This window comes from Trichomycterus rosablanca, chromosome 14 (genome assembly GCF_030014385.1).
Source record: "Trichomycterus rosablanca isolate fTriRos1 chromosome 14, fTriRos1.hap1, whole genome shotgun sequence".
Taxonomy (NCBI): Eukaryota; Metazoa; Chordata; class Actinopteri; order Siluriformes; family Trichomycteridae; genus Trichomycterus; species Trichomycterus rosablanca.
This window is the reverse complement of record NC_086001.1, coordinates 32,390,116-32,416,750: the sequence shown is the minus strand read 5'-3', so window position 1 is coordinate 32,416,750 and position 26,635 is coordinate 32,390,116. Positions and strand designations below refer to the sequence as shown.

Here is a 26,635-nt window from a genome sequence, read left to right as displayed (position 1 = left end):
CGTTTTGTATTTGTAAATCACAATGTGTGCGTTAAATAGTCGTGTTTTTATTTGTACTTCGTGTTGTGTTTGTTTATAAATCATATCATATTTACAGAATACGTTCTGTTTATTTGCGAAGTTTTGGCACTAAATTAGCTCCATATATGATTACTTCAATGAATTTTTACTTAAGTACGAGTAAAGTTACTAGCCTAAAAATCTACTCAAGTAAAAAGTAACTCATTTAAAATGTACTCACAGTAAACGTTACTTTGTTGCTTTTTTAACAGGAGGGCGTGTCTCTTCTGTGTAATGCAAACATAACAAGTGGATATAAATCTCACAATAGTTGTTTTTAATTAAAATAGAATAGAATAAACATGTTGATACAACATTTACAACATTTAGGGATGTGTAATGTGTCATTTTAGTTCCATAAAACATTTTAAACTGTATAACCACCAGTGATGTGTCGTAGAATGATTCGATTCTATTGAACGGCCCTTTAAACTGAAAGGAACCGATTTGCACTGCTGGGAGTCATTATATACACGGCTCTTGAAAATGAACCGAGTAAAAGATCCGACTCCCCATCTCAGAATTCACTGCAGCAGTTTCCCAGACATTTTTGTTTTTTTTGAGTACGCTACTTTGAGTAAAACTCTTTCCACACTCTGAACACTGATACGGCTTCTCTCCTGTGTGAATACGCTGGTGTTGTTGAAGTGTAGTCTGATGAGAAAAACTCTTCCCACACTCTGAGCAGTGATATGGCTTCTCTCCTGTATGAATGCGCTGGTGTCGTTGGAGATTACTCTGCTTAGTAAAACTCTTCCCACACTCTGAGCAGTGATGAAAGTTCTTCATGTTTATGCTTTGATAAGACTGTAGAAACTGTTTCCTTGGAAAGCAACAGAAACAAAGAAACAAGTCGATTAATTAGAATTACTTTTACTACATTAATACCACAATAATATTAAACTCATCACCTAGTAATAAAAACATTAAATTCACTTCACGTCTAAGTGAGAATCTGAATTCAAAGAACATCAGGGTAAAATACTTATAAATACTGCAGATATTAATAATTAAATAACTATAAATAACTTGATATAAATAAAGATATAAGAGATCTGACTTTCTCAACATCAGTCCTGCACCAAGCAAATCTAATCCAGTTCATGACAGGACTAATAATTAGTTCACAAGTGTAAATCTTTGGTGTGCTGGGAGTAAAAAAGGCTTCATAAAACACCACAATTATGAGCATAAAGCTATTTTAAACAGTCTTAATATATTAACCTGATAAAATTAAATAACATAATAAAATAAAAACAACAACAAATGCAACATAAATGTAAAAGAAACAAACAAGAAAACCCTTTACCTTCCTGTTAGAATCCTGGCAGCCACTTTAACAAAGCTGGTGTCTCCAGCAGGTCGTTTCTAATGAAGAACGTGCAGAAGATCCTTCTTACCAAGTGACTCAGCTACAAGTCTAGAGTTTAGTCCTTAAATAGAGCTGACGACAAAGACCCAAGATGAGTTCAAAACTCTGCATTGGTCAATCATCAGACAACTATTCACACCTTCTTGTGTGAAGTACTAGCTCATTATCTATGGAACATGTGCAAATGAAGTAGATGAAGCCACAAAGCATGATGGGTGAAGTCAAACTACACCTATTTATCTCAGCAGAGAAGTGATTTACATTTAATCCTAAACACAAACAAGGAATTGAAAGGCTATTCTGTAAAGTGAAATGACATGAACTTAGATAAAGCTTTTATGATAAGAATCTAAGTCATGTAAAATGCTGTATGTATATTTGTGTGAATTAGTTTCTACTGTATATGAGGAACAATAGGAAAAAAATAACAGGAAACAGATTTTATCTGTATTTATGATGTAGAAATATTAAGTATATATATATATATATATATATATATATATATATATATATATATATATATTAGGGCTGTCAAACGATTAAAATTTTTAATCGCGATTAATCTCAGAATTTCATATAGTTAATCGCGATTAATCGCATAAAAAAAAATATGTGTAAATGTTATAGAAAACAAGGATTTTTAAGTGAAATGTTACAATTACAATGGTGAACACATTTTATGCTAAATGTACTGATGTTAAAAACTGCTGGGACAAGAGAAAACTGTAAGGGAGTTTATTCACTCACATACTAGGCAGTAAATGTCAGATTGTAGGTTAGAATTTCTCCATCAGCAAACATTGTAGATCAGCGGTGCTTTAGGTGGGATAAGGCGTAGTTATTGTATCAGACTTGTCTGTGGTTGTATCGTGACGATGGTTTGATGGACGTTTCTACACGAAGTGAGTGTGTTTTGACCCTTTGGGGCTTCCATAGTTCATGAACTAACGTGCTCGACTCAGCTTTCCGGTATTCGGTACAGAAGAAGAAGTTAATTAAGTGTAATAAAGTGTTCTGCTCCCGACAACTTGTGAATATAGCGTGTATTTATTTCTTTATTATGCAAGTGCATCACTACCACGATCGGTTACATTATGTTAACAAACCGCAAATGAAAAACGGTGGCAAGTCCGACATTAAAACGTTTGTTCTACCAGTCAAGTGTCAACATGAACTAGAATTTGCGTTAATGGCACTAATTTTTTTAATCGCGTTAAATTGAGAATGCGTTAATGCGTTATTATCGCGTTAACTTCGACAGCCCTAATATATATATATACAGTGTATCACAAAAGTGAGTACACCCCTCACATTTCTGCAGATATTTAAGTATATCTTTTCATGGGACAACACTGACAAAATGACACTTTGACACAATGAAAAGTAGTCTGTGTGCAGCTTATATAACAGTGTAAATTTATTCTTCCCTCAAAATAACTCAATATACAGCCATTAATGTCTAAACCACCGGCAACAAAAGTGAGTACACCCCTTAGTGAAAGTTCCTGAAGTGTCAATATTTTGTGTGGCCACCATTATTTCCCAGAACTGCCTTAACTCTCCTGGGCATGGAGTTTACCAGAGCTTCACAGGTTGCCACTGGAATGCTTTTCCACTCCTCCATGACGACATCACGGAGCTGGCGGATATTCGAGACTTTGCGCTCCTCCACCTTCCGCTTGAGGATGCCCCAAAGATGTTCTATTGGGTTTAGGTCTGGAGACATGCTTGGCCAGTCCATCACCTTTACCCTCAGCCTCTTCAATAAAGCAGTGGTCGTCTTAGAGGTGTGTTTGGGGTCATTATCATGCTGGAACACTGCCCTGCGACCCAGTTTCCGGAGGGAGGGGATCATACTCTGCTCAGTATTTCACAGTACATATTGGAGTTCATGTGTCCCTCAATGAAATGTAACTCCCCAACACCTGCTGCACTCATGCAGCCCCAGACCATGGCATTCCCACCACCATGCTTGACTGTAGGCATGACACACTTATCTTTGTACTCCTCACCTGATTGCCGCCACACATGCTTGAGACCATCTGAACCAAACAAATTAATCTTGGTCTCATCAGACCATAGGACCTGGTTCCAGTAATCCATGTCCTTTGTTGACATGTCTTCAGCAAACTGTTTGCGGGCTTTCTTGAGTAGAGACTTCAGAAGAGGCTTCCTTCTGGGGTGACAGCCATGCAGACCAATTTGATGTAGTGTGCGGCGTATGGTCTGAGCACTGACAGACTGACCCCCCACCTTTTCAATCTCTGCAGCAATGCTGACAGCACTCCTGCGCCTATCTTTCAAAGACAGCAGTTGGATGTGACGCTGAGCACGTGCACTCAGCTTCTTTGGACGACCAACGCGAGGTCTGTTCTGAGTGGACCCTGCTCTTTTAAAACGCTGGATGATCTTGGCCACTGTGCTGCAGCTCAGTTTCAGGGTGTTGGCAATCTTCTTGTAGCCTTGGCCATCTTCATGTAGCGCAACAATTCGTCTTTTAAGATCCTCAGAGAGTTCTTTGCCATGAGGTGCCATGTTGGAACTTTCAGTGACCAGTATGAGAGAGTGTGAGAGCTGTACTACTAAATTGAACACACCTGCTCCCTATGCACACCTGAGACCTAGTAACACTAACAAATCACATGACATTTTGCAGGGAAAATGACAAGCAGTGCTCAATTTGGACATTTAGGGGTGTAGACTCTTAGGGGTGTACTCACTTTTGTTGCCGGTGGTTTAGACATTAATGGCTGTATATTGAGTTATTTTGAGGGAAGAATAAATTTACACTGTTATATAAGCTGCACACAGACTACTTTTCATTGTGTCAAAGTGTCATTTTGTCAGTGTTGTCCCATGAAAAGATATACTTAAATATCTGCAGAAATGTGAGGGGTGTACTCACTTTTGTGATACACTGTATATACAGTGTATCACGAAAGTGAGTACACCCCTCACATTTCTGCAAATATTTCATTATATCTTTTCATGGGACAACACTATAGACATGAAACTTGGATATAACTAAGAGTAGTCAGTGTACAACTTGTATAGCAGTGTAGATTTACTGTCTTCTGAAAATAACTCAACACACAGCCATTAATGTCTAAATAGCTGGCAACATAAGTGAGTACACCCCACAGTGAACATGTCCAAATTGTGCCTAAAGTGTCAATATTTTGTGTGACCACCATTATTATCACTGCCTTAACCCTCCTGGGCATGGAATTCACCAGAGCTGCACAGGTTGCTACTGGAATCCTCTTCCACTCCTCCGTGATGACATCACGGAGCTGGTGGATTTTAGACACCTTAAACTCCTCCACCTTCCACTTGAGGATGCGCCACAGGTGCTCAATTGGGTTTAGTCCATCACCTTTACCTTCAGCTTCCTCAGCAAGGCAGTTGTCATCTTGGAGGTTGTGTTTGGGGTCGTTATCCTGTTGGAAAACTGCCATGAGGCCCAGTTTTCGAAGGGAGGGGATCATGCTCTGTTTCAGAATGTCACAGTACATGTTGGAATTCATGTTTCCCTCAATGAACTGCAGCTCCCCAGTGCCAGCAACACTCATGCAGCCCAAGACCATGATGCTACCACCACCATGCTTGACTGTAGGCAAGATACAGTTGTCTTGGTACTTCTCACCAGGGCGCCGCCACACATGCTGGACACCATCTGAGCCAAACAAGTTTATCTTGGTCTCGTCAGACCACAGGGCATTCCAGTAATCCATGTTCTTGGACTGCTTGTCTTCAGCAAACTGTTTGCTGGCTTTCTTGTGCGTCAGCTTCCTTCTGGGATGACGACCATGCAGACCGAGTTGATGCAGTGTGCGGCGTATGGTCTGAGCACTGACAGGCTGACCTCCCACGTCTTCAACCTCTGCAGCAATGCTGGTAGCACTCATGTGTCTATTTTTTAAAGCCAACCTCTGGATATGATGCCGAACACGTGGACTCAACTTCTTTGGTCGACCCTGGCGAAGCCTGTTCCGAGTGGAACCTGTCCTGGAAAACCGCTGTATGACCTTGGCCACCATGCTGTAGCTCAGTTTCAGGGTGTTAGCAATCTTCTTATAGCCCAGGCCATCTTTGTGGAGAGCAACAATTATATTTCTCACATCCTCAGAGAGTTCTTTGCCATGAGGTGCCATGTTGAATATCCAGTGGCCAGTATCAGAGAATTGTACCCAAAACACCAAATTTAACAGCCCTGCTCCCCATTTACACCTGGGACCTTGACACATGACACCAGGGAGGGACAACGACACATTTGGGCACAATTTGGACATGTTCACTGTGGGGTGTACTCACTTATGTTGCCAGCTATTTAGACATTAATGGCTGTGTGTTGAGTTATTTTCAGAAGACAGTAAATCTACACTGCTATACAAGCTGTACACTGACTACTCTAAGTTATATCCAAGTTTCATGTCTATAGTGTTGTCCCATGAAAAGATATAATGAAATATTTGCAGAAATGTGAGGGGTGTACTCACTTTCGTGATACACTGTATATATATATATGTAGATATATATATAGACAGATTTTAAACACTTTCTACATTCTGAGCAGTGATACGAGCTCACTGAGGAAACAAAGATTAACAAGGAGAAGGTAATAAAAACCTAAAAATAAGAGCTTTACCTTTCGTTCAAATCCTGTTAAAACAGCTGAGAATTAGAGCAGTTCATTACTAAAATAACACGAACTGTACTTGTACTCGGTCTGTTTACCTCCAGCAACGACTGCCCCAACCTTATATGCAGTTGATTTGCATAACGACCGATCACCCGCCATTGCATAACAATGGAACCAGTGATCAGGTCCATATGCAATTCACAATTGGGGTAAATGTGTGTCTTTTCCCCCAATCATGTGTAAAAGACACATATGGCCATTGTTATTAATGGTCATTGTGAATTGCATATGGACCTGATCACCGGTTCCATTGTTATGCAATGGGTTGTGATCAGTCGTAAACATAAATAAAATTAAATTAAGAAACAATATCAAACAATAAAACAACAAAAATGATGAACCTGAAATAAAAATGAAAACAATAGAATTTGAACAATGCAAACTAAACCTTTCCATAAACGTTTACTAGGAAAAATGCAGGTACAACCTAAAACTAACACATACTAAGCTACAGCTTACAGCCACACCTGAATCAGATAAAGACCATGGGAACCAGGAAGCAGGAAGAGCAAGGAATGATTTGTTTTTGAGAAACTTGGCTTCTATATATTTAATTGTAAGTATCACATCATGACCACAAGTTTTTTACTGATATGTTGGCAGTTTAAAACAGGAAATACAGACTACACAACAGTCTTAGACTTCTAACATTATATATGAAGTTATAACATTAGAATAAGTTCACATAATCATAAATACAGTATAAAGTAAGAAGTAGATGTATGTGAGCTAGTGTAAAGAACACAGTTTGTTTCCAGATGTTCTCCTTGATTACATGAATTTGTTAAATCACCAGCACACTTAATTTAAAACAATGAAGTGTTGATTAACCAAACTAGGTATTGGCTGATAACCACAAATAATATTAAACTATACATTCACATACAGAAAAGCACTACTTACTGTGTTAATGTTGGTTGTTTTTATTCCAACCGCTTTTTTTCTGAGCAAATAAACTTTTAAATAGTTTTATTTTATAGCTTTTGCACAGTACTGTATGTGTTTCACATTTCCTATTTAGTTGTTTGCTAGAAGACAGATTGAGAATAAAATATAATCACAATTATCTATCTATGTTTGCTTTTTTCTAAATATTGAGCAGTTGCAGGCAGTCGGGGACATCTTAGTTGAGGAACACGGAGGACTCGAGAGTGGACTTCCAATCCCAAAGGCTAGACCTGACCAACCTGAGTTATACCCAAACAGTGGACCAGACTTGTAGCAATTCAACAGGAGGCAAAAAAGGACTTGAGGACGTGAGGAGTGCATCAACTCTGTTCCAGAGGGGAAGAAGAGGCCTTGTACTCAGTACAAGGCGCGCCTACAAGGTAAACAGATGTTCTCTGTATATATTAGCTGCATTTATTATTTAGCGTATTGAGTATGAAATTGAATCTCAGAATCCGTAAGTGTCTGATTAAATTACTAAAGTATCATTAGATAGTTTAAAACTGTGAATATATGTTGGAGCTAAAATGTATGTTTCCTGATTGCTGAGTTTGAACCAGACCGGTCTAAATAAATGGTAAAGGGCGCCATTGTGTTCGGCAGGGCTCCACCCGGAACACCATTGGAGCGAAAGGAGAGTCTGTCTGTTTTGGTAACAGGACTCGCCTAATTCGATTGTTACAAATCTTAAAAGAATCTGTCTGTTTTGGTAACGGGATTCGATTAAGAAGTTTGTTCTAAATTCTATCGAATCCGTCTGTTTTGGTAACGGGATTTGATTAATTCGATTGCTACAAATCTTAAAAAAGTCTGTCTGTTTTGGTAACGGGATTCGATTAAGAAGAGTGCTACAAATCTTAAAAGAGTCTGTCTGTTTTGGTAACGGGATTCGATTAAGAGGAGTGTTCTAAATTTTAGCGAGTCTTTCTGTTTTGGTAACGGGGCTCGAGTAATTTGAGTGTTCTAAATTCTAAATTCGGTTTCAAAATAGTACATCAGGAGTTTTGTTTGTCAGTAAGTCTCTGTGTATGTTTGTCTGTGAACCGCGGGTGAAACCGTGTGTGTGCTTTATGTTATTTCGTGTGTGTGCGTGTATTCTTTTGTTCGTCGGCGGCATTTTGGCTCTGGGAGCGCAGCGTGGTTATCTTTTGTCCGCCGGCGCCATTTTGGCTCTGGGAGCGCAGCGTGGTTATCTTTTGTCCGCCGGCGCCATTTTGGCTCTGGGAGCGCAGCGTGGTTATCTTTTGTCCGCCGGCGCCATTTTGGCTCTATGTGCGCAGCTTGCCGTATCTCTTGAACATCGGCTATTTTGTGTTCGTATGTCTGGGGTGTGTAAGTTGTTGCAGATAATTTTATAATTTAATTTCAATATAAAAACGGTAAAGAAATCGCGGCTGGGAAACTGCTGCAGTGAATTTTGCGATGGGGAGTCGAGTCTTTTGTTTCGGTTCCTTTTAAAGAGCCGTATATTTACATAGCGACTCCCGGAAGAGTCGGTTCCTTTGTTTCAGTTTGGAGAGCCGTTTCATAGATTCGAATCATTTTACGACACATCACTAGTGGTTATACAGTTTGAAAAAGTTTTATGTCATTTGAAATGACACATTACACATCCCTAACTGTTTTACCTGTTGTATCAATATGTTTCTTCTATTACATTTGAATTAAAAACAACTATTGTGAGATTTGTATCCACTCCTGTTACACCGAAGAGAACCCCCAGTATTAAAATAACTGAGTTAAGATGAAGTATTTGTTATGGTACCTTATTAAGTGTGTTTTAATGTGGGTAGCGTCTGGAAGAATCCATTGACTTACAAGCCCTGGTGAATAGTATTTGAACAATAGGTTTTAATTCTTAAACTAGGGAGGGGGGCACTTAGAGTAGAATTCATCCATGTGTGAAAAGTATTATCTCTCTCAACTGAGAAGAATAGGACATTTTCACAAATAATTAAGGAAAATCTCCTTAATCAGGGTTGTTACAGTGTATCACAAAAGTGAGTACACCCCTCACATTTCTGCAGATATTTAAGTATATCTTTTCATGGGACAACACTGACAAAATGACACTTTGACACAATGAAAAGTAGTCTGTGTGCAGCTTATATAACAGTGTAAATTTATTCTTCCCTCAAAATAACTCAATATACAGCCATTAATGTCTAAACCACCGGCAACAAAAGTGAGTACACCCCTAAGAGACTACACCCCTAAATGTCCAAATTGAGCACTGCTTGTCATTTTCCCTCCAAAATGTCATGTGATTTGTTAGTGTTACTAGGTCTCAGGTGTGCATAGGGAGCAGGTGTGTTCAATTTAGTAGTACAGCTCTCACACTCTCTCATACTGGTCACTGAAAGCTCCAACATGGCACCTCATGGCAAAGAACTCTCTGAGGATCTTAAAAGACGAATTGTTGCGCTACATGAAGATGGCCAAGGCTACAAGAAGATTGCCAACACCCTGAAACTGAGCTGCAGCACAGTGGCCAAGATCATCCAGCGTTTTAAAAGAGCAGGGTCCACTCAGAACAGACCTCGCGTCGGTCGTCCAAAGAAGCTGAGTGCACGTGCTCAGCGTCACATCCAACTGCTGTCTTTGAAAGATAGGCGCAGGAGTGCTGTCAGCATTGCTGCAGAGATTGAAAAGGTGGGGGGTCAGCCTGTCAGTGCTCAGACCATACGCCGCACACTACATCAAATTGGTCTGCATGGCTGTCACCCCAGAAGGAAGCCTCTTCTGAAGTCTCTACACAAGAAAGCCCACAAACAGTTTGCTGAAGACATGTCAACAAAGGACATGGATTACTGGAACCATGTCCTATGGTCTGATGAGACCAAGATTAATTTGTTTGGTTCAGATGGTCTCAAGCATGTGTGGCGGCAATCAGGTGAGGAGTACAAAGATAAGTGTGTCATGCCTAAAGTCAAGCATGGTGGTGGGAATGCCATGGTCTGGGGCTGCATGAGTGCAGCAGGTGTTGGGGAGTTACATTTCATTGAGGGACACACGAACTCCAATATGTACTGTGAAATACTGAAGCAGAGCATGATCCCCTCCCTCCGGAAACTGGGTCGCAGGGCAGTGTTCCAGCATGATAATGACCCCAAACACACCTCTAAGACAACCACTGCTTTATTGAAGAGGCTGAGGGTAAAGGTGATGGACTGGCCAAGCATGTCTCCAGACCTAAACCCAATAGAACATCTTTGGGGCATCCTCAAGCGGAAGGTGGAGGAGCGCAAAGTCTTGAATGTCCGCCAGCTCCGTGATGTCGTCATGGAGGAGTGGAAAAGCATTCCAGTGGCAACCTGTGAAGCTCTGGTAAACTCCATGCCCAGGAGAGTTAAGGCAGTTCTAAGAAATAATGGTGGCCACACAAAATATTGACACTTCAGGAACTTTCACTAAGGGGTGTACTCACTTTTGTTGTGGTTTAGACATTAATGGCTGTATATTGAGTTATTTTGAGGGAAGAATAAATTTACACTGTTATATAAGCTGCACACAGACTACTTTTCATTGTGTCAAAGTGTCATTTTGTCAGTGTTGTCCCATGAAAAGATATACTTAAATATCTGCAGAAATGTGAGGGGTGTACTCACTTTTGTGATACACTGTATAGTGAATAGGGACCAGTGATAGTTCAGTGGTTAGGGTACTAGGCTAGTAAACAGAAGGTTGCCGGTTCAAGCCCCGTCACCACCAAGTTGCCATTGTTGGGTCCCTGAGCAAGGCCCTTAACCCTCAATTGCTCATCGTGTTCAGGTCATTGTGTAAGTCGCTTTGGATAAAAGCGTCTGCTAAATGCTGAAAATGTAATGTAAATGAATAAGATTAAAATTATTTGAGAGTAACACAGTGCTTGTTGATTGTGATAAGAGATTTGCTGGGTGTGTTGGTGCATGTATTGTTGAGAGATTGTTCTATTGTTTCTTTGTTCTAATGTGTGAGGGTTGTGAAGTTAGGAACACATGTCTAAGTGATCCAAAAGTTTAAGGCCTCCATTGTAGTGTTAAAAGACAACTGAAAGAGTTAAAAGTAAGTTAGAATAGAAGGAATGTACAAGTAGGGAAGATGGTATAAAGGGAAGTAAAATGATAAGAAGGAAAAATAAAATGTAGGGACAAACTTAACCAAGTTAGGTGTTCAGTAAAGTTACAGGTTAAACCTCATCTGGACTCCTGCTGTGCCAGAAGGAGAAACCAGAAAAGACCTAAAGAACCTGTTGCAGCTTTGTGAGGAGGAACCCACGTGGTGGAAGGAGAGAGTGGGAGACGTTGTTACTGAAGGAGGTAAGAGTATTGCCCATTGTATTGCATCAGTATCTCTCCCCAGACACCGGAAGAAGGAGAGGAACGAGCACCAGCGCTGCCTACGGTGGAACCAGGACAGTGGGTCAGGATCAAGGCACACAAACGGAAGTGGGATCAGCCAAGGTGGACCGGACCTTGGGAGGTGACTGAAGCCACTTCACATGCAGTCAGAGTAAGAGGAAAGAAAGGTAACAACTGGTATCATCTGAGCCACTGCGTCCGTGCTGAACCTCCGACCAGAACCCTCGCAGGGACTGGACAGGATCTGCAGTCACCCATCCTTGAGAGTGATTCCTAATTCTGCTTAAGGCGGGTCAGACTAGTAAGAGAATGGGTCAAGTGGCTAGAAAAGATGTTTGGACCATGGAAGGGAGCTATTACGAGTTTGGTGATGTCAGTATGTGTGGGATTGGCAATTTTAGTGGTATGTTGTTGTTGTGGTGTCCCGTGTATCAGGGTATTAGTAGAAAAATTTGTGGTAGAGGTAGTGAGTAGAGGAAGCAGAGGGGGGCAGGATCCTCCAGTTATCCAGATGGTGTTGGCTGATTTGTCTAAATATCATATAGATGATGAGGTGGAGGATACCCTTGAAGGTGGGCCGGAAGACCCACTTCGAGCGGCATAAGTGCTACTAACTCTGCTTACTTAAAGGTAAAACCATCCAGAGAAAATGAGGAGAGAGGACCAGCACTACGGATCATACACCGAGAGGAAGGAAGGAGACGTGGAAGGACTGGCAGAGGCAGACTTCGTGGGAATTGGAAGACCCACTCCGAGGGACAGAAGTGACACCAACTGGACCTGCCTACAGGGAACAAACCACAGCAGAAAGCCCGACAAAACCGACTATGTGGAAGAAGAGTCCAGTGGAGTCAACGGAACGGAACAAGAAGATGGGGGAGGATTTAGTTAGACTAGGAGAGAAAAACATAAACATATAGTTCGCAGACACATAGACCATCTTTGAAAACACTAGTTAAGTGCAACACACATAGTTTAGCTACAAAACGCAAGGGGTTAGTTCAGGATTGTTTACGATGTATATATGTTTGGTACTCTGCTATTTTTAGGAAGGATATTCTCTGTGTTTCATCGGATAAATGTTTGTGCCGCTGCGGAAACAGGTAAGACCGACAGGGGAGAATCCATGAGACAGTAGAAGCTATGCAGAGAAACAGGAGCTATGGGCCCCTTCTGAATATCTGCAGCTCCGTCCGGTGGAGGACAACCTGAACGGACTTCCTGTGGAAGCTACGCACCCATTGTTTTTATTTTTTCTTCTCTTTTTGATTTCCTATTTGTTAAATTACTTTATTTTGATTTCCTGTTTTTATTATTTTTTGTTGTTTGTTTGTTTTAGGGTTAGGAGCTGTTGCGATAGGTACGGTTCCTTTAGTTTAACTGGTAGCCTTTTATTTTTAGATACCTTTTATTGTAAGAATTCAGCCCAGTGGCCATGTAAGTCAGAAGGGGTTAAATTGGGGGGGTTGCTGACAGCTATCCTTTTCTCCTGGAATCTAGAAACACCTAACCTAAAGTTAAAAGTTAATGTGAAAGCATTAAGATGCTTTCAAGGGGGGAGGTTAGGTTTTTCGGAACATAAAAACGTAAATTCAATATGGGAAGTTTTCCGGCATTCACCCACGTGGTCTTTTGTTCAAAATGGCGCCGGCCATGTCCCCTTTGTTCAAAATGGCGCCGGCCATGCTCCCTTCCTGACTCCTACCGAGGGGGGGGGGGGGGGGGGGGGGGTAGGCGGAGCCCTGGGCTTGTTTAGCACATTTCATTGGCTCCACCAGCAGTGAAGGAGGAGGAGCCTAGCTTAGTTTAAAAAACTGCGCGCTCAGACGCAAGAGTCTCTTTTTTCGGTGATCACCCAGATTACAGGAGAAAGGAGCGCCGAGAGGCTTAGCTCTGACATATATTCACAGATCATTTTGTACACTTAATAAAGTGTTTTGAAGAGTACTTTCTGGATTATCCGACTGCTTCTTCAGGGCCTCTCGACCAAAAGATTCGTCGTAACACAGTCATTACATTGTGGTCAGAATATAGCCAGTATATCAGTGCTGTGGATAGATGTGTTGTAGACTCTCAGTACTCATTTATAAAGCCAATCACTGTACATACGTTCATTTAATTTTTACTGCAGCTTATACCATGATCTGTGGTAAACTGCATGGATGGGAACCAGTTGAGAAAGCCAAACTGAAGAAAGCCATTATCAACAAATGTCGTATCAGGTCCACGTCAATGGCTTTATAAAAGAAGGGAAGAAAAGGACTTGAAGTGCTGTTTTTGGATACAGAAAGCCCTTTGTCTTTACTACCCACCCTGTTTTGTGTCCCTGATCCATCCAGCATTTGTTTATTTTGAGTTAAATTAAGACAAAGTTCTACAGTTTGTCTCAAATTAATCCAGTAGTTGTGAAATCTTCTTAAATTCAAAACTTTTGACATTAGATGTGTAGCGGAAACGTGATTGAAAGACTTATTACTGGATTAAAACTGGACATTGTCTTCAATTTCTCTGCATATTGAGATCTCCAGTGACGGTTTATCTCCAGAGACTGTTTGTGACGTTCCCCCTGGGAATGTCTCCGAGTTTACAACCCCGGAGGGAACCATAAAAGGCCTTTGTGACCTGGACCGTTACTCCCCAGGGGATCTTTTATCACTGATCAGAGCTCTATAATTGCCAAGGTAATCTGTGGCCTTAAGCAGACCGGGGCATTAAGGTCAGCTTTCGGGTGCCGGCAAGTCTGGCCAAATGCCACCATTAAACCCTGATTGTTTACACTTAAAGGATGCTAAAGACATAAAGCCCCTTTTACGAGTCCAGAGGCCCGAGACAATGTGTGTCCACACACACACACACACACACACACCCACACACACTGGAATTCAGAGACTGGAACAATATGGAAAATGAACTAAAATAAGTTCATTCTAACCAAAGGACCTTCTTACAATTACTTTGACAAATTTGTATGTGTTATGATACAAGTGACGTGTGGCTTCGTTTGTTCTATTTACTCTTCATGGACCTCATACCAGTGTTAAAGATGTGAAGACCCATACTGTATGCTTTGATTCAATGTGTGTGATTTTTTTTGTATGTGGTACTGGCATAATCCATGAATGACTTAAGATTTTCTTGTATAATTTTAGGTACTATTAAGAGTTGAGTTAGAAAACTTCCACAAAGATCTAACTTTTACAAACTTAATTTGTAAACTTAATCAACTCATGTATTGTTGTATCTTAGCGCCACCTGCTGGTTGTCAGTAGTTAAAAGTACATGGTGGGAGGAGCCCTGTCGCCACATGACCTCAAAGAGAAATTTAAACTTATTGGCTCTGCCTTAGGTAACTCCGCCCTTCTTTGAGAGGTTTAAAAACCCAAGGCGGGCCTTTGTTAAAAAAAAGGAAGAGAGAAAGTTTTCCAAGAACAAGGAGAAGATGGAGTAATTGGAGAAAGAGGTCAACCAGGCCTCAGAGAAAACTGCATGGTAGCATGCCTGCTAATCATTAGCATTCGCAAGTTTGGGTTAAACAAAGTTTCGCGCTTGGACAAACAAAGTCCTTATTTGACCGCGTGTAGGAATCCAACCTTTTTGAGCGAATAACACAACTCGTGGTGACCGGAAGAGCCGTACCTGTGGAGAGACTCAGCAAGGAGCATCATTTGGCCCCAACGGACACCTTCTGTACGCGTGTGTGTGTTCGAGATTCGTCGGTGGAGAGACGTTAGGACCGCAAGTGTTCTACGGATCCAAGGCCGAAATAGAATCAACCAAGACGACCGGCGGCGAGGTGATCTAAACTGGGGTATTCCGTTTCTTCCTCCTATGGCTTATGGCTCCAGGTGACACGGTTTATGTGCTCTTGGTAAAAGTTGGGTTTCACTACAAATGTTTTATTCGTTTCACTATTCTCGTATACTCTTTAATTAGATCTTAGAAGGGTTTCCTTCCATCATTCCATCGTAAATCTCAAACTAATTTTATATAGTAGTCCATCTAACAATGTATGCATGAATCTTTAGGTATTTAGGTAGTAAGCATTGTATTCTTAGTTTTATTGTTCTTTTAATAAACATTATCGTTTTATGCAACTTGGCACAGTGTTTTTAATTGCTTTGAGGCGAGGAATAGTCCATTTGAAAGAACTTACAATCAGAGGAAAGAGACTTGTTTATGTATGATATATTAAAACTTAGGTTCCCAGCGGTCAACCTTTAAATCCAAAATCGCTGGTGGTGCTCCGTTATAAAGGCTATCAATTATATAATTAATTAATTATATAATTAATTAATCGATCATTATTTTAATCCAATTAATACTACAGATGTATTAGATTAACTTCTTATTAGACGTGTTGTACTTGTATTAGGTCATTTTTTCGAGAGAAAGTTTTATTCCTTTGAACAAAATTGCATTATCCAAGAAATAATGCTTGAATCAAGCACGACTATCTTTCATAGGAACCACTTTCATTAGGTAAAATTACTTAAAACTAGTTAAAACAATAATAAAATGATAAGACATGTACTGACTAGATTTAAGATGATTTCACTTGTGAAGATGTGATGACATAAAATTAAATTGATATTAGCTAAACATTTTGGACTGTTTTCTGAGATGTTTATATGGTGTCAATAACTCAGTTGCTTTAGATTCTATCTGATTTATTATTGTAAGTTGTTTTGTTGGGAATATTGTGTTACTACTACTGTCAGCTGTATAACCCATTTATCTGTTGTATAATGATTGCAGTCCCACACTACATACTGCATTCTTAAATATTTGCTTCTGTTCAGTTGTATTCAGTTGTACATTGAAGTTTCAGCACCTGAAATTGTACTTCAGCTGTTATTTCTGTAATATGTTATTTTTACTATGCAAATTAATTTCTGTTCAAAAATAAAAGGTAAAACTGATTGGAACTTTAAAAGGTGGCACTTGTAGAATTGTTAAATAAAAATAATATGATATAGATAAGAACTTTATTAATCCCGATGGAAATTGTTTCATTACAGCAGCAAAACACAGAACTCTACACAGAACTCTACACATATTGCACAACCATAGAATAAAGAACAAAACAGTAAGGGAGGAATATACAGGGGCACGGCTATATACAAATATGGAGTAAAAAACATTAAACTGTATCAATAAAGTATCAATATACACATTTATTATTACCATTATAATTACCACTACCATTATCACCACTGTTATCAACATTATTACCATTACTATCACTAGATTATTAATAACAATAATAATAATGACAATAACAAAATGTGACAGCAAATTGGGGGTCCAGAAAATAAAGTGACTTCGGTGAATAAGTGGTTTACGATCAAGGAAAAACAGCCCTAATCAGTCCAGCAACATTAGATCTGGCTGCCTCGACTGTGAAGAGACTCGTTGTAGAGTCTGATGGTGGTGGGTAAAAAAGATTTTATGGATTTTACTGTTTTTAAATTTAAAAAAAGGAACCAGATCCTGAACCAACCCCTATTTCTGAACCCAGCCTTAAGATTAGAATTTACAAGGGCAAATATCAACAGCTAAAAGACGTTTTATATGAATTTACACCCAGATTTTTACCCACACAGGCATACACTGACTTAATGAAAGAAAAAGCAGAGCAGAAATAAACTGATGAAGGCTGAACGAACGTATCACAATACAAACAACCATTTCTGTGAAAGAATCAAATCCCCTCTGAAACCATCCACACGTATCTAAGTTCTGCTGCATTATTCCTCACCATGTGCTGGTTTCACTTTTAAACTTGTGTTTTACAGCTCAGGAGAAATCAGGTGAGAATCAGCTTCTCCAGGAGAGTCTAGAACACCTCATGTGGCTTAATGTACTAAACAGCCTAGAAACACCAAACGTCTCTCAGTTATTATTGGTCATAAGCGCTCGCTACTGCTGAAATGACAAACCTGTGGTTCAAAAGGAAAATGATCATTTATATAATAAGATTTTGCTTATAATAGACTTGGGAAGAAAGAAGTTTAAGGTGAAAATAATCACATTTACCATTTTGTAATGTACACAAATTTTCTCTTTTATGTTTTTAAATATTTAGTTTGTCTTTTATTTAATTTAGTTTTAATATCTGAATCCATTCAGATGATAAATATTTAAGAAAAGAAGAAATCAGGGGGTAATACACTTCAAAATTTGATGACTATCATCACTGAGAATTTGTTAGATTTAGAGAGAGGAGATTTTCTACCTATAAGAAGAATTTCAGTTTTATCAGCATTTAATTTGAGAAAATTGTAATTGTTCTTAATTCTATTAGACAATCAGAGAGAGATGGAGGAGGAAGAGTAGTCGTGAGCACAGTGGACAGGTATAGTTCGGTGTCATCCGCATCACAATGAAATTGAATGTTGTATTTCCTAAAGATACGTCCAATGGGAAGCAGGTAAATTATAAATAGTAGAGGCCCCAAGACAGAGCCCTGAGGGACACCACTAGTAACAGGAGTTACTGTGAACATACTGTACACGTCTAGAAATGTATGAAGAAAACCAATCAAGCACAGCATCACTAAGACCAATATATGCTAGCCGATTCAATACCTTTTTTTTTTTTTCAATTCACTTCCACTATTAACTGATAGCATTCACTTACATCAGGCTCTAAACCTCCTGGTTCTACCCACCATTCACTCCACTATAGATAATCACATTCTTTCCCAGTAATAGTTTAACCTAAAGATTTATACTTTTATTATTACTATTTACTTATTAATGTTTACTGTGTAATTAATTACCTATTAATTACACAGTATAATTCATTCATTGCTAACCATTTCTCCTCAACACTCACTCACTATATTTTATGTTTTTATATTTTAGCTTGTTTGGTGAGTCTGATGAGTCACACTTGTGTCTAAGTGCTGATAAATGAGCAAAGCAGCTCCAACACTGTAAGCATCATTTCTGTAAAATGTGAATGCGCTGGTGTGTTTAAAGATTACTCTGTCCATTAAAACTCTTTCCACACTGTGAGCACTGATACGGTTTCTCTCCAGTGTGAATGCGCTGGTGTATTTTAAGATTACTCTGTGTAATAAAACTCTTTCCACACTGTGAGCACTGATACGATTTCTCTCCAGTGTGAATGCGCTGGTGTAATTTGAGATTACTCTGTTGAGTAAAACTCTTTCCACACTTTGAGCACTGATATGGTTTCTCTCCAGTGTGAATGCGCTGGTGTTCTTTGAGATAACGTTGACAACTAAAACTCTTTCCACACTGTGAGCACTGATACGGTTTCTCTCCGGTGTGAATGCGCTGGTGTATTTTAAAATCACTCTGTCTATTAAAACTCTTTCCACACTGTGAGCATTGATACGGTTTCTCTCCAGTGTGAATGCGCTGGTGTTTTTTGACATCAGTCTGTCTATTAAAACTCTTTCCACACTGTAAGCACTGATATGGTTTCTCTTCAGTGTGAATGCGCTGGTGTATTTTAAGATTACTCTGTCTATTAAAACTCTTTCCACACTGTGAGCACTGATACGGTTTTTCTCCAGTGTGAATGCGCTGGTGTATTTTAAGATCACTCTGTCTATTAAAACTCTTTCCACACTGTAAGCATTGATATGGTTTCTCTCCAGTGTGAATGCGCTGGTGTATTTTAAGATTACTCTGTCTATTAAAACTCTTCCCACACTGTGAGCACTGATACGGTTTCTCTCCAGTGTGAATGCACTGGTGTTCTTTAAGATTACTCTGTGTAATAAAACTCTTCCCACACTGTGAGCACTGATACGGTTTTTGTCCAGTGTGAATGTGCTGGTGTTCTTTAAGATTACTCTGTGTAATAAAACTCTTCCCACATTGTGAGCATTGATACAGCTTCACTTCAGTGTGAATGCGCTGGTGTATCTTGAGAGCACTCAGGCACCTGAAGCTCTTCCCACACTGTGAGCAGACGTTTTCTTCCTGTGTGGGACTGAGAGAGGTGTTAATGCTGACAGTACCAGAGGACGTTTGCTGATTACTGGAGCTTCTGGTGGGCGTCAGATCCTCATGTTCAGTCTTAATCTTCACCAGAGTCTCATATTTATCATGGTTGCAGCTCTTGATGTGATTGTGGAGCTGATTTTGGGTTGTAGAGGAACGTGGACACGAGGAGCAGCAGAAATCCTTGTTCAGTTCTGAAGCAGAAAATAATCAAATACATTTATAACATTATAAATAATCAAATACATTCATAACATTATAAATAATCAAATACATTCATAACATTATAAATAATCAAATACATTTATAACATTATAAATAATCAAATACATTTATAACATTATAAATAATCAAATACATTTATAACATTATAAATAATCAAATACATTTATAACATTATAAATAATAATATACATTTATACATTATAAATAATCAAATACATTTATAACATTATAAATAATAAATACATTTATAACATTATAAATAATCAAATACATTTATAACATTATAAATAATCAAATACATTTATAACATTATAAATAATCAAATACATTTATAACATTATAAATAATCAAATACATTTATAACATTATAAATAATCAAATACATTTATAACATTATAAATAATAAATACATTTATAACATTATAAATAATCAAATACATTTATAACATTATAAATAATCAAATACATTTATAACATTATAAATAATCAAATACATTTATAACATTATAAATAATCAAATACATTTATAACATTATAAATAATCAAATACATTTATAACATTATAAATAATCAAATACATTTATAACATTATTAATAATCAAATACATTTATAACATTATAAATAATAATATACATTTATACATTATAAATAATCAAATACATTTATAACATTATAAATAATAAATACATTTATAACATTATAAATAATCAAATACATTTATAACATTATAAATAATAAATACATTTATAACATTATAAATAATCAAATACATTTATAACATTATAAATAATCAAATACATTTATAACATTATAAATAATCAAATACATTTATAACATTATAAATAATCAAATACATTTATAACATTATAAATAATCAAATACATTTATAACATTATAAATAATAAAATACATTTATAACATTATAAATAATAAATACATTTATAACATTATAAATAATCAAATACATTTATAACATTATAAATAATCAAATACATTTATAACATTATAAATAATCAAAAACATTTATAACATTATAAATAATCAAATACATTTATAACATTATAAATAATCAAAAACATTTATAACATATAAATAATAAATACTGTTAGTAATTGTTAAACTGAGATCTGATGCTAAAGTCCTGTAACGTGATTCATCCTGCATTCATCATTTCCTGCTCACACTGATCTGCATGAGCACAATACAAGCTTTCACTGTATGATGCTTCATCCCAGGTTCCTCTGATTCTATTCAATCCAAATCTTATTTTACTCAAGATAAAAAATATCTTACTGAGTTCATCTTTATCTTCAGGTTCTTCCTTCTTCACAGGCTTCATCTGGAAACCTCCACACTGTTGGTCCTCTGGGGTGAGGTGTTCCTCAGAGGTGACGTGTTCCACAGGGATTAAAGATCCTTCACCTGAAATTCATCAATATGTGAAGAAGAAACAACTGGAGGAAACTGAAGGTTGTGGGTTTAGTTACCACAAATAAATACTACTTAGATTTAATCCAGACTGGAAGTATCAGCACTTCTACACAGGACAGTACGGTACAGTATAGGTTCTAATCCCACTATCCACATTCTCTTATTATTTTTACTGTACTAACCACACTGTACTGTACTAACATGGCAAATTGCTCCACATTTACTTACAGAAGTAACTTCCATCTTCTTCTTCCTCCTTTTTTATTAGTTTCTCTTGGAATCCTTCATTTTGTAGATCTATGGGGGTGACGTCTCCCTCTTCTGCTGACTGCATTATTAAAAGATCTGACAGACAGACGGACAGATAGACAAATGTACTTTATTCCCTATTAAAGAGAAATCCAGGAATACTCTTTCAGACTGTTTTAACTGTTTATTTTTAATGCTGTGAGGCTGTAAACAGAGTGAAAATGTTGAAACTATTGTGGGACTGAGCAGCATCAGACAGAAAAGACTTCTAATAGAACTTTTTGGGTTGGTTTCACAGACAGGGATTAAGCCTAGTCCTAGACTACACAGCATTTTGAATGGAGATTCTCTATTTAAAGCTAAATGTAGTCCGGGACTATAAGCCTTAATCCCTGTCTGGAAACAAGCCTTTGAGTTTGGTGGAAGTGGTTTTGTGGCCCAAAGTGAAATGATGAAGTCTGATGTTCTTTACATCTAGTTTCTCATCCACTCCCAATAACAGTGCTGTACTAATACTTTTAACTTTTACTATAAACCTGTAAAACAACCTGTAAACAAAGCTACAAGAACTCGCTGTTTCTATCAAACATTAAAAACTGTAAACAAAGCTGAACATGTGACGCGTTTATATCAAAATGTTAGATTTAATAATGAATAAACTCTGAATCCGTTACAATCGACTGATTCATGAATCGGTTCATCAGTACTGAATCATGTGTGATGCTAACAGTTAGCGGAGCAGCTAATAGTTTGTGTGTTTAAATAAAACTGGAGTTAAAGCTCCTCAAATCCTCACAGTGATGTTTTATTATGAACTCTAGTTTTATTATTAATTAGAATGTGGTTATAATTAAATATAAGGGTTATAATTAAATACATATTTTACTTACAGATGAGGCTCTACAGCACAAACACAGCAGCTTCTTCTTCTTATGATGTTTAATGGCGGTTGGCAGAACAACTTAAGACGCACCAGCGTCACCAACTGGACTGGAGTTGAACAGCAGCTTAGCAGTAAAACATCTCCATTAGCCCTGTATCTCTCAGCTCCAGTGTTGGGGGGGAACGCGGTACAGTCACGTGATTACTTTTTATCTGTAACGAAGTCATGTAACGCGTTACAGTTACATACTTGTAATGACATTACAGTTACTGTGATGAGGGATGAGTCGTTCACAAACGAACCGATTCTATTGAACGACTCTTTGAAATGAACTAAAGGAACCGAGTCGCTCCTCTAGTATAAGGACAAATAATTAAGAAATAAACTTGTTTAATGATGTTAAATCTGATTGGTTCATGGCGTGTATGTTTTAAATCAGAAACAAACACAGGCACATCTCTGCACAAGAGAATATTTTTAAAACTAAATAAATAAAGTAAATAAATGGAATTTGTTTGTAGATGTGATTCCAGTATACAGTATTTGTTTGGGTTTAGAATGTAACGTGAAAGTAAAGTAATGAGGAACGAGATTATATTTTCCAGGATGTAATGAGTAAAGTAATCCCATTACAATTTTAGTTAAGTAATAAGTAATGAGTAATGGATTACTTTTTTGAGTAATTACCCCAACACTGCTCAGGTAGCTTTAGAGAGGACTACAGTCAGTAGTAGACGTTCTTCCATGCAGTTTCTCTAATGTCATGTTTTGTTTTCCAACTCACACATTCACACCAGTAGAAGCTTAAAAATAACACTACAAACCAACAAGAGGATTCATCTTTATAGATGGTGCTGTTTATGCTTTTACACTTAAAACATGAAGAGTTTATTTTTATTACAACAAACATAAAGTAACAATTAATAATTATAAAAATAAAATAATAATAATAATAAAGTCACAAATCTGTACCCAAGCAACAAGCTGTAATTTATTTCTAGCACCACTAGATGGAGACGATGTCTGTACAACATTTTGAACTTCACTTTAAAAGTCAGTTGAATGTGTTCTACTGTAGTAAGAATAAAAGTATGAGCTGATCTTTGTCTCATTGTGTAGCTTTGATGAAGAAAAAGCCGCTGGGTCAGTGTGTAACAGGAGGTTTGGCGTGAAGGTGGGTGTGTGTGGATAAAAGCTTATTGCATTTAGTACAAAAACAACAACAACAAATCATCTGTATTTAACCTTTTCTTAACCATGTACCAGAAAAGTCTCTCACTGCTGCCTACAAAACCACACAAAACACTTTATACAGCAGAACCTTTAACTCTCTCTTACTTTTATTTTTATTTTATAAATAAATAAATAAATAAGTAATTAACAATTAAAAGCAAGTGTTTAGGTTCATTCATCATCTTAACACATATTACAAACTAATCAAGCTCATCAAATTTCAGACATTGTTCACGTAAACAAAAATCTCAAGTGGAAGCACAAGATTCATTTATTTATAGACGGTGCTTATTATGCTTTTACACTTTAATTAAGTCAGTGCCTGTGTGAACAATGGTCACAAGAGGTGCCAAACAATAATACAAGTCCAGTCACATTTATTTATATAGCGCTTTTTACACTGAACATGGTCTCAAAGCAACTTTACAGAATCCAGGACCAACAGACCAAAAAGCACACCGAGGGTGACAGTCAAAAGAAAAAACTTCTTTTAAATTACAGAAAAAACCTTGAGAGGAACCAGACTCAGCAGGGACCTCCATCCTCCTTGGGTGGCCTAGAGGATAATTTAAATAAATAAAATGAACACAAATCATTCATACAAAAATGGATGTCTATAAGAAGCAACTTGTTCACAGCGTCTCTCGCTACACCACCCTGAGAATGCCCGGTCTTGGAATCTAAGCAAGATCGGGCCTGGTTATTACTTGGATGGGAGACCGCCTGGTGCTGGAAGCTTTTATCCACACACACCCACCTTCACTCCAAACCTCCTGTTACACACTGACCCAGCGGCTTTTTCTTCATCAAAGCTACACAATGAGACAAAGATCAGCTCATACTTTCATTCTTACTACAGTAAAACACATTCAACTGACTTTTAAAGTGAAGTTCAAAATGTTGTACAGACATCGTCGCCATCTAGTGGTGCTAGAAATAAATTACAGTTTGTTGCTCGGGTACAGATTTTATAATTTATAAGAAATAGAGTGTTTATGGCTCTTTTGTCCCTAGTGTTTTTGTAACGTGTTGTAGACCTGCAATGGCTACTGTTTTGGGTATACAGGAAAGAAAAGGCCGAAAGGTGAAAATGTGTTATTTGGCAACCCGGCACTGTGTAAATATTGGACAGAACACATGATGGGTTATTTTAACTTGTTGGGTTGTGCAGTTTAACCATTGTGCTGAGTTGTTACAACAACCCAATGCTGTGTTCATTTTACCATGAATGTTGTTTACTCCAGTGCTGATATGTGAATACTACTTACATTTTTCTGTAACAAGACTCTTGATGGTGGACGCTGGTGCATCTGGCTGCCGCTACCGTTATCGTATTTTATCATATTTTATCATATTTTATTGTATTTTTATCGTATTTTTCTTTTCATTTTTATCTTTTTACACACTCATGTTATTACTACCGCTGCTGTTGCTCTATTTCTTTTTCATCGGATAATCTCAGCGCCTGTTGGATACTAAAAGACTATGGTGTGTGTGTTGGATCATTTTAAAAGACGCGGACGCTGGTACGTCTTCTTCACATCCTAAAACGGTCTGGATTACAATTTACAGCTACGTGGTGAACGGTTGGGTGAGTTTTCCTGCGATCGGCACAATGTTGAACTATTCTGCTGACCAGCTGATGAAGTTCAACAGTTACACTACTCCATCGTGTATTCTAGTCATCAAACAGCTTGGACTCCTTCGCCGGCCTCGTTATATATTCACAGGGGCTCCCGGAGAAAGCTTGTCCCAGTGAGAGTAAGGAACTGCTCGGATGGTAAAGTGGGGTTTTCTAGGCATGCGCCATATACTCCCAATGGCCAGAACTCCCGAGCAGTATCTCCGTGTAGTCTCGAACCGCGTTACACCTGGCTGGTACCTGTGGTTCCTGATCAGCCCGCTACACACCTCCAGCCACGGCAGAGACTCCGAGTCAGAAACAGAGGAGTTAATACTGTCAATCTCAGAGCACTGGAACACACAGCGTTACTGCAGTCTCACTCTGTGTCAGTCCATATGGCACTGATAAATGCGCGCTCTGTCCACAATAAGACGTTTATTTTAAATGACTTTTTCACTTCTCATGGTTTGGACCTGTTGTTTTTAACTGAGACATGGGCTACAGGTGGTGAATCGGCTAGCGACACCACCCCCTTCTTGGAACTTTGCCCAATAGACTGCGGTTTCTTCAGTTTACCTCGGAATACGGGTAGAGGCGGAGGAGTTGCGGTGGTTTTTAAACAGCATCTGAGATGCCAAATGCTGAATATTGGGACTTTTAAAGTTTTGAAGCACTGGTTTTTAAATCTCACTCTGTTCTTCCATTACTCTGTGCAGTAGTATACAGACCTCCAAAACCAAACAGCGACTTTATCACTGAGTTTGTTGAATTCCTTGCTATGATTGTACCTGTGTCTGACAGCATTCTGCTTCTTGGTGATTTTAATATTCATGTCTGCTGCCCTGATAAATATCAGGTGAATGATTTTAATCAACTACTGGACTCTTTTAGTTTTATTCAACATATTCATAAGCCCACCCATATGCAAGGTCACACACTTGATTTGGTGTTTTCATCTGGTTTTGATATTGACAAACTAGATATGGAGGAGGCTAGTTTCTCTGATCATATGCCAGTAGTCTTTAGCTCAACTTTAACTGCGCATTTCCCTGCTCCTGTTTTAGGGCACTGGTCAAGGATTATCACTTCGTCTACATCTAACGATTTTTCCAGAGCCTTTTCTGACATGTTAAAATTGCCCATCTATGGTCAGACTCATGCTAATGTGGATGAGTTAGTTACTTCTTTTAATTATAACTGTTCAACTGTTCTGGATTCTCTTGCCCCTATGAAATTTAAACACTTAAAACCAAAAGTTCAGCCCTGGTTAAATGCATCCACACAGGAAATTAGACAGGCTTGTAAAAGAGCGGAACGGAAATGGAGAAAGGACAGATTGCAAGTAAGTTTGGATATTTTTAAAGGTTGCCTGAAGACTATCAGCTAGCTGTTAACTCTGCTAGAGAGGCATACTTTTCAAGCATAATCTAGGTTCCTTCTCCTAGAGTATGTGAAGAGTTTTTTTACTTTTTTGTGGAAAAAACTTAAACAATTAGGTCTGGCATTACTTACTTGGGTATAGATTCTCCACTTCCACCGCCGTGCCCAGGTGTGTTTAAAGAGTTTGAGGCTGTTTCAATCTCTGAAT

The 26,635-nt window shown here is 38.2% G+C and overlaps 1 pseudogene; it reads right to left on the bottom strand.

Moving 5' to 3' along the window:
* Nucleotides 1-26,635, bottom strand: part of LOC134326306 (zinc finger protein 271-like) — a 77,482-nt pseudogene that overhangs the window by 19,958 nt on the left and 30,889 nt on the right.